This window comes from Crocodylus porosus, unplaced genomic scaffold, assembly GCF_001723895.1.
Source record: "Crocodylus porosus isolate Cpor-Errol unplaced genomic scaffold, CroPor_comp1, whole genome shotgun sequence".
Taxonomy (NCBI): domain Eukaryota; kingdom Metazoa; phylum Chordata; order Crocodylia; family Crocodylidae; genus Crocodylus; species Crocodylus porosus.
Window position 1 is genome coordinate 32,226,093 of NW_017728912.1, and position 9,954 is coordinate 32,236,046.

The following is a 9,954-nucleotide window of genomic DNA, read 5'->3' on the forward strand; positions in this document are numbered from 1 at the left end:
TGGCCCAGCTTATGGGGCCCATGTCCCTCCCCCACAACAATTTTCTATCTTGTGTCTATCCCACATCAGCCCCCTCACTGGGAAAAGGCTAGCATTGCCCCGGGACTGAAAGATGAAGACAGGTACCCAGTGGAAATTTAGGGGTGGATGGATACATAACTCCTATTGGTTTCAATGGCAGTTAAGTGCCAAACCTGCTCAGACCCCTTTGAATATCCTGTGAGACTATCCTCCTGCATCTTCTAGCCCTTAAATACCTTGGATAATCTGTCTCCAATTCTGCAGCACTTGAAGACAGGTGCTTTTAAAGCTAACAATGGCAAAGTTTCCAAGAAGAAAGTTCATTTTCTTTTATTACTTATTCCTTGAAGTGTCCCACAGAGAGATGTGCAGGGAGCTCACACCTTTCTTCCAGCTATTATGTCAGACTTTCTAAAAGTCCTGCTCATAACTATGGGCTAATAGCAACAAATTATCATTTCTTTTACCTTCTGACTGAACTGAAATCAGGGGAAGTTGCTTGCATTTTTGAAAGTCAGATCACTTATTTAGATTACCTAAATAATTATTTTCCCTGGTACTCGGATGAGGAAGTTTGTTGTCCTACTAAGGCACTCGTGTCTGAGGATTTGACTCCCCCATTCAAAAATCATAAGTCAAGCTTCAAAACTGGTTTAAACACAGGATTAAAACCCCCCTTAAATAAAGGATCCCTTTCTTTACCCCTGTGTTTTGAGCCTTCAGAATTCACTCCAGTGACATTTTTCCAAGATTTTCTTTACAACCACACAGACTCGAAATTTTCTTTTTAATGGAAGTCAAGATGCTTATGTGATCACAGGACTCTTAAGACTTTAAGGAATATATCCCATATTGCAAGACTCAGGAGATTTGTAAACACTTTGACTTGTGGTTTTAGACATATGTTTTTCATTGTTCTGTATTAAACTAGTAAACAAGGGGTTAATAAATTCTGGGGAGATTTTGTACATGGGCTAAACTGATGTGCAGGGTCACTGGGAGGTGAAAGTTGTTTACAGCTGCTCTGCATCCTGCCCTCTTACACTAGTTAGAACTAGTTCCTGTGCCTTTCGCAAGATAGTCTGTTTTTGGCTTCTGCTAGACAGAGCTCTCCCGGTACAGGCAGCCCTGCTCTTGGGATCTCCAGCTTCTTTTGATCTTCCTAATCTTGTCCTGAACAGCATTTTCACTGTTGCCCCAACCTTCTACTTCTGCCTCTGTAGAAGGAAAGGACTGGTCCCAAAAGGAGCCAGCAGCAAAGGATGGAGAACCGTCTACACAGTCAACGGATGGAGAGGCCTAAGCTGTTGAATTCACATCCAGGCCTAATGTTCATAAGGCCAAATACTGCCCTCAGATGTACAGATGTTGCTCCTTTTGACTTTAATGAGCACTGCTTTTGTGCAGTCAGAATGACAATTTGCCCTTAAATATTTGGGTTAGAAGGTAGAAAGTGCAGGGATTCCATCTTTCATTCCAAGAGCTGCAGAAGGGAGAGGGTTAGATGTGCTATTTTTCTGAAACAAATAACATACACCCACATATACACATGCCGTCCTGTGTACCTACCCCCACCCCCTGCAAATACATAGTAAAATTCCCTGCTCTACTAGTCTTTTTTTATAGGTATAACTCAAATAACTCAATGTGTATGTCATGCCAAACAGTCCATTTTTCTCTCTTTATTATAGTTACTTAGAATGACTCTTATGAATGAAATGGAGTTACACTGCTGTCGCGAAGCAGTCATGCCGAGGGGGCCTAAATGCCCTTGAGCCAGCAGAACTCACTGACATCCACTAACCACCTCATATGCTATTTCTGTTTAAATAACATGCACTTGTACGTTGCTTCTTCATCAAAGTGTAAACCTCTAGCGAAGGGAACAAGCTGTGTACTAGCCTCTGGGATACTTCCTGTCTCCCAGTTCTACAATGAGGGCAATGAGAACAGTGACCTCTTTGGAACACATTTCCAATGGATGTGATCTAATGGGACAGCCATAAAGACATGAAAGTAAAGAACTGTGTCAGCAGACGTGCAAGAGCCATGTGTATTAGAAAAGAAACAGGAATGTTACCAGACATGGAGAGGAACTTCTCACAGTCTATCTGCACATTCCCATTCAGGGAGATAAGGCCTGAGGGCTTTTTAATTAGTAGTGGTTAATAGGCAAGCTAGTTAAGCAGAGCATCCACCTTGCACAACACTCTAGAAAGTCCAGGCCTCCTCCCCAAAGAGTAGCAGTGTTGGCTCTCCCCACCTTACCATTGAACATTGTTGACAATAGCAGATTCATTGTAATTAGAAGTGTGCTAACTAGGGTGAGTAATTCAGAACCAATTCAAGCACCCAACTCTCTCCAGCTGCTATTAAAGTTTATGGCTTGGGCAATCAGCTGCAATGGGCCCTAATTTCTAATTGAATCCACTGCTCCCTACACGTGAGATGTAAACAAATTAGATAAAAATGTGAGCACTGATGATCCTCCTAGGGATCCATAATCTTCTTGGGTTTCACTAAAGACCTCATCCACCATGCCCTGCTGAAGTCAATGGGGAATGTTGCCGTTGGCTTTAGAAGTCCCCAGGATCTTTCCTGTTTAGTAAGAGAAATCCCCTCAGCTTTACTCCAAACAACTTGGTTAAGAATCTTGTTCACACTTTTCATAGTCTGCTGGAGAGGAGAACATTTAAGCATGCAGCCTGTGTGGTAGTGATGAGAGTATGCAGCCTATCCAGAATGACTGGGAGTGAGTGTTAGCATGAAAGTAGCTAGACCAAGCTGAGAAGTTGCTTCCCCTTGCTCAGCCAATCTCAGCTTTTCTCTCACTGAGCAAGAGGATTTCTGGTCTTGCCAAAGCTGCATCAGAAGAAAACTGAAAGATGAAGTTCAGGAGCACATAATGATGACTTTGAAGATAAGTTGGAGGAGGAAGGGTGGAATGAATGGTGAATGAAATTGCAGCTCCACTTGAGGCTGATCACAGAATTCCCATTGACTTTAATGGGGACCGGCTTTCACCCTCCACTTCCCAATTAGCTGTTAGGGCATCAGAACCATGGAAAGAACCAAGTTCTGTGGTGATACATTGACCACTCTTCACCTCTGATTCTTGTCTGGCTATGTGTATTTATTGCCTTTAGGAGTAGAACTATCTCTGGGGGTGGCCTGAAGCTCGCTAAATACCTGAAAGGCAATTAGAGAGAGGAAGGAGATAATCTCTGTGACCACTGGGGACAGGACTAAGAGAAATGACCTCAAGCTGCAGCAGAAGAAATTTAGGTTGGAGATTAGAAGCAAATTTCTGACTATGAGGATGGTCAAGCATTAAGAAGACTACTTAGAAAAGTTGTAGAATCTCCATCCATCCCTGGAAATGTTCAAAAGTTGGTTGGGCAGACACTTGGCTGAGATAGATTAGTCAGGGATAATCACTAGATGACCGTATGAGCTGCATGTACATTTTGTTTATATGAGTAAATGGAGCCACTTTTCCCCCCCAACACCACACAGCTTTGTTTTATATTGCAGTAGTGCCCAGATGCCAGCCAAGAGCAGGGCTGTATTGTGCTGGATGCACATGCAGCATTGGTGGCAGTCCCTGCCATAAAAAGCTTCCCTTTTGCTTCCCATTGGTAAGCAACAGTGATTTGACCTCCTACCATAGGTTTGACAAATACTGGATTTGTAGCAGGTAACTACTTGGAGGTTTGGGCCAGATGAGAATATGTTTACTCACAAAGGGAGCAATTTCTCCTATGGACACCCCTACTGAAGCATGAATAAAGGATTCAGTCTGGCCTTCTGTGTTTTACTGGACTCCTGGTCCACTAGGCAGGGCAGTGGGATTCAGCCATATGTAGAAACACATTTACTAGATAAAGTCAGCCTCTCATAAACCTCACTATGTCACAGGCTGAGACTGCTTGAATGGGTTTCCAAATCTACCTATGGGAAAGGGCCCTTTTCTGGAATCTACCACCCACTGTCCTAACTGTAGCATAAACCATATGCCCAGGGTGTTTCATAGTTTCTAGGGTTGGAAGGGACCTGAGTAGATCATGTAGTCCGACCCCCTGCCATGGCAGGAAAGAGTGCTGGGGTCAAACAACCCCAGCAAGGTGTTCATCTAACCTCCTTAAATGTAAGCACCAAACCTTGCTAACCTCATCACCGGAATCAAACTTCCTGTGACCCAAACCACACCAAATGGATCCAGACCATGCCAGGACAAGAAATGTAAAACCTTACAATATATGTCCACTAGTTCCACAGTGATGACACCCACACAACATTCCTGGATCTTACACCTGCACATCCAGAAATGTAATATATGCCTAGATGGAAAATATGTAGGAGAAAAAAAACAACATCTATGTACCAGAATGAACACATACTGAATATCCATCAGAGGACAAAAATATCCAACTACCCACCAGGTGGGATATCCAACTACCTATGGCACACTTCTCACAAGACAATCACTCTCTCTCTGATCTCTGTTTTACTCTTCAAAGGGAACTTACAAAATACCTTCCATAGATGAGCCTATGAACTTCACTACATAAATCTACTGGATACAAAAAATCATGGCCTGGACATTGAATTTATGACATGTTACAACCTGCATGACATGTTATACACCAAATAACCTGCCTTTTTGCTGACAACCTGAATTCCTTCACACCTTTCCCTCCCCTTCTCTCCCCTCTTACCCTATCTCTACCCTTTGTCTTCCAAATTTCCACTCATTTGCATCTTCACAGACATCTGCTTACCCTAGCTTCTTTTCTATTTTGGAGACCTCAGAACAACAGCAGAGTCTCACAATGCCTGAGGAACGGTGTTTGTGCCTGAAAGGTTGCAAAGAACTTTTCCCAACTATTTAGTTGGTCTAATAAAATATATCACATCTACCCAAAGAATCTTGCCTGTCTATGTCCTTAGACCAACACGGCTACAACCAACAACCTTGTATCCCATAATATACTCAAGTGAAAAGTTTGCTCTAGGAGATTTAGACAATAGATTAATAGATTTCTAAGTCCTGAAGGAGACCTTCTGATAATCTGGTCTGGCTTCTTATACTACATAAGCCAGAGGATGGACCTCACCCAGGTTTTCTGCATAAGGTCCACATTTTGGGGTTCAGCCAAAGCAATGGCTCTCAACCAGGGCACCGCAGCACCCTGGGTGCTATGAGATCCTTTTAAGGGTACTGCAGAACACAAACACCTATGCAAGATTCATAAGATAAACCAAGAGCTTTCAAATAGGAATCCAAAGTATCAAAAATAGTCTGACCTGTTGTACTGTTTCTGAGTTCTTTGCAGCAGAAGAATTTCTCTATTATTTTTTTTTAAGTCAAAAAACAAGTGAGAGCTAAGAGCTGGCATTTTTCCAGAGGTGCTTTGAGTCTTATAAGGGGTGCCTAGAGTCAAAAGAAATTGTGAACCATTGAGGTGAAGTATATAGGGGCTTTTACAAAGAGACATCCAGTTGTGGGAAGTCAGGAAAGTCATTTCAGTGTTTAATCACGCTCCCTGGAATAAAAGCTCTGCCTTATTTCTATCCTGAATTCTTATAGCTTGGGGGGGTCTCACTAGTGAATCCTCTCATACTACCCAAGAGCCCTCTGCTGTCAGATATCTTCCCATGTAGGTTGCATGCCAGCTGCAATCAAGTCAACTCTTGAGTTTTCTTTGATAAATTAAGCTGAAACTTAGCCAACGCTTTGGTTGTGAGTCAGGGCTTTCAGGCCTCATGCTCTTATTCTTGCATCTTTTTTCTGAACTCTTTGCATAGTTTAACAAGTACCGTATGAGTCAGCAAAGGCATACCTAAGGCAAAACAGTAATGAACTAAACTTGGTACAACTAATGAACTTGCAGGTGTTGCTCATGGGGAAGAAGAACCTTACACTACCTGACGCCTGTTCTATTTTGACCTAAACAATTGATTGTGCAGATGAGAGGTGGGAGGAGAATGGGGTAGTGACTCAGTGATATGAGAAAAAGTGATGGATGTGTGAAGGAGAAGATAATGGAATCCAGAGAGAGATTAAGAGCAGAAGGCAGCACTGGAGTTTTAGAGGAGATGTGAGTCTGTGAGTAATTCTAAATGATCTGTGTCAAGAAAAAAATATCTGTGGAAGCAAAGATAAATAGAGACATCACCTCCAGAACTCCAGGCTGTTGATATGAGGCTGTTGATATGAGTATTTCAGGTACTGCCATTCTCCCAAAGCAGCCACCAATGCCTGAAGGCAGAATAACAATTCCAGTGCTGGAGTATTATCTTGTTGGGCAGGTTTCTTTGATTCATGGTATCCAGACTGACCCATGTGCTCAGTCTGCCACAGAAGCTCTAAGCAGGGAAGGGGCAGTCAGGTAGAGAAACACTCTTTATTTGAGAGGTGGGGGCTTGGGCAGGAAATAGAAAACCTACCATGGCCAAGACAGTGAAGTCTAACAAGGAAGGAGCTGATGCAACCACACTCAGCCCAATTCTTGATCCTCTTAGCTCGTGAGAGTGCTTCCTCAGTGGATGAGACATACCATCAGTCAGAAAGTGACACCGCCCTTCATTCCTCTACCCTTCCCTTGCCCAGAAACACTCCCGACCGTGAGAAAGTTCTGACATGTAAAGGAGCTTCCTCCAGAAACGCCTCACTTACAGTCAGCTGAAAGGTGAGTGACACCCTCCGCAATAACTGGTTATAGAAGGAAAGCAAATACTCACTGATGCATTTACCTGCCCATGCCTGGAGTGAGAATGCTGCACTGTCTCCTGCTGCCATTTGCTTGGTTTTCCAGCAAACCATTCAACAAGTATACCCCAAAAAGTAGACTATGTTTACATCAGCCCCATCACACTGTCTGTGCGCGTGTACGTGTGATTGTGCTGTCTCAGAATCCTAATAACAATAGAGAAACGTCGGGTTGTTGGGCATTTTGACTCTAAGGAGTTCCCGGGAGGCCAGATGTTATTTTGGAAGCTGCTCCAATTCTCTGGAGAGTTGCTGGGTGGTAGAGGTGATTATTTACATGTGGCACTAAGCCACAAAAGACGCGCCCCCTCCCCGGCCCATGAGTACTATGGAAGCCCAGGGGACTTTCACACACAGCTGTTCAAAGGGCTTGGTCAAGAGCCCTGCTGTACACACACATGTGGAGAGAAAGGGAGACCCATAATTCCTTTGCCTTGCTGGAACTTGAATGCAAGGAGAGGAATTGATATCTGGTTGCTGTTCCCCCTTTTGCATGGGCGTGTAAGCTGTGATATGGAATGAAGCTGTGGCTCAGCCCTTCACAGTGCACCTGCTAGCACCCAGGGCCAAAGTGACAAGAATGTGCCCTGGTGCTGATTCCTTCCGTCAAGCTACCGGGACACGGGGAGAATGTCGTTGTGGTCTGGTTCCTGCCAAGCTCCCATGGCAACATACATACTTGCTGCTTCTTGCACAGACATGATTACAAGTGCAAGGATCACCCACACCCCACCAGTTCTTACAGTGATGTACAGGCTTCAGTTTTCCCTTCTGGCTGAGCTGATGGGAAAAGTACCTGTGGCAGTGTGGGGAGGGAGGGGTCATAAACCATTTACAGCTCCATGATGTGGAGTCACTTGGCCCCACCTGGCTTCTGATAGAGCTCCATGTACCTGTGCTACCAAAGCCTTGTCCATCGCCAACCCCCTGCTTGCCCTTCCCTGGGCAGACAGCATCGTGGATGCAAGGAGGAAAAGGAGCCACCTCTATTTTTAGGAAGAATCTCTTAGGCAGGGTATGGTCTCCATGGGGAGCCTGGGGTTAGGCTGAGCAATGCTGCTTGCCCATCATGCTCTGGGGAGTCCAGGCCACAGCACTTCATGAGGAAAATCACGTTCCCTCAATGTCATTCTGCAGTTCAAGGACAGAGCTGAAAGCCTGTTTCTATGCCTCCTACACAAACCACTGGGAGGATGCTATGGGCCATGCCCTTCTCCTCCCCAGCCCTGGGCTGAGTTCCATGTGCCTCATGTGTTTCTGCAGGTGCCAGAGCACTGTGCGACCTGCTGAGCATTCATAGTACATGTGACACAAAGGTCTACCTGCAGAGCCCCACTCCACTTGGGTGGGGATTGCTCAGGGTTGTTAATAGCCCTGCTAACCCCACTTGGGGTGCCAGTGTGTGCCTGGCTGCCAAGTATTAGCAAGTCATTTGCATCTTTGTTCAAACCTTAGTGCAGGGGAGAGGCTCATGTAACTTCCAGAAGGCTTGTTGAAGTCTATCCAATCGTGCAGTTGGTCCAGTAAAAGATATCACGCACAAGAATCCTTGCCTGGACCATTATAGCTATAATGCCACTCCAGTGCTACTAAAAGTCATGCCTTATGCCAGATTCCATTGCTGTCTTGCCCATCCTCCAACCATCACTGCCTTTTTGTTTGCCTGCTCTGTGGGATGCCCCTACTTCTAACCTGCAAATGCTTCCCACCTGGTGCTATGGAAGTCGGGTACTGCTTCATGGCAGGGCACACAGGTAGGAAAAGCTTGCTTCCCCTGTGCCACATGCTAGGAAGGGTAAGTCAGCCAGGATAGAGGGGACATGGGCATATGGTATCTGGATCCCTGTGCCTGGGCCTTAGCAGAGAGCATTTGTCCAGGGCTCTGGAGCTCTCCCAAAGAACCGCCCTGCTGCCGCAAGACCTAGAGCATTCCTGCCTCCACCCAGCTCCTGCCTCCGCCCAGCTGTGACTCTTGAAACAGCCCATTCTCACCCAGCAGTGCTGCTCTCTGTGTGCAAGCAGATTTAGGTCTGGGTTCCCTTGTACTTGTCTCAGCATCACAGGGTCAATATGGCTGTGGAACTGCAAGCTGGGCTCTTTGCAACAATCAGAGGATTTGTCGGCTCAGTCCCAGGTTTGGAATCATCCTTGCTGGTAGTGTTGTCTGCCCCATGGGACACCTACCTCTACTTTCAGATCCCAGCCTGAGCTCTGTCCTGCTGAGTTGCACATCACACCCATAAGACCCTTTTTTCACCCTTTCACCATGAAACCTCACATGCTGGGAAGTTCTCAGCCCTGTCACCTCTGTGCTAACTATGATTCCTCCTTGGTAATTTCCTGGGATCAACCATCCAACTTTCATCACTGTTCTCCCTCCAGCCACTATTTCTTTTATCTGTAGATAGGCCACTTCATCAATAAGCATGCACTGAATCATGATACCCAAGGCAAAGAAGAGCTGAGGAAGTGCCGGGAGCTATAAGCGGGCTCTGCCCAAGTATGCAGGGCCTTCATACCAGGCAGTTTACTCAGTGGTTAATCACACACTAGCTTGCTTCTCATTGCCTTTTTACAACGCTCTTATCAATCCTTGCAGGCAGGCTGCCTCTCATGCTCTGCTCCCCACTGAAAGCCTGGGTGCTGTCAGTCCCTGAGATTTGTGGGGGGTGGATTTCTTTTGACAGCTACATGGGGCACTTGCACATTTTGCTCTGAGTCAAACTTCAGGGGGTGGTGGGATACAGCTAACCATGAATGAGTCATCTCCCCCAGGGTGGTAGAGTGCAGAGAAGAGAATGGACATGCAGCAGGGGAAAATAAATGCCAGCAGAAACAAGCAAAGGAAGCAAGGTTGAATCAAAAGTTAGTCACTGCACCTGGAGCATAGGAATGCTATCTGACAAACCAGGGAGGGAGAGAGGCAGCATATATAGTTTCATAGTTTCTAGGGTCGGAAGGGATCTGAGCAGATCATCTAGTCCGACCCCCTACCATGGCAGGAAAGAATACTGGGGTCAAATGACCCCAGCAAGATGTGCATCTAACCTCCTCTTAAACACCCCCAAGGTAGGAGCCTGCACCACTTCTCTTGGAAGCTGGTTCCAGACCCTAGCTGCCCTGACTGTGAAGTAGCGCCTCCTGATATCTAACCTAAATCT

The 9,954-nt window shown here is 45.6% G+C and overlaps 1 long non-coding RNA gene across 1 annotated transcript in view; it reads right to left on the bottom strand.

The window, feature by feature from the left end:
- Positions 1 to 788: 788 nt before the first annotated feature.
- LOC109309463 overlaps positions 789 to 9,954 on the bottom strand; it is a 39,009-nt gene continuing 29,843 nt past the window's right edge. The window contains exon 3 of the long non-coding RNA XR_002100921.1: positions 789 to 1,504. This is a non-coding gene — a long non-coding RNA (uncharacterized LOC109309463). The remainder of the gene's footprint in view (positions 1,505 to 9,954) is intronic.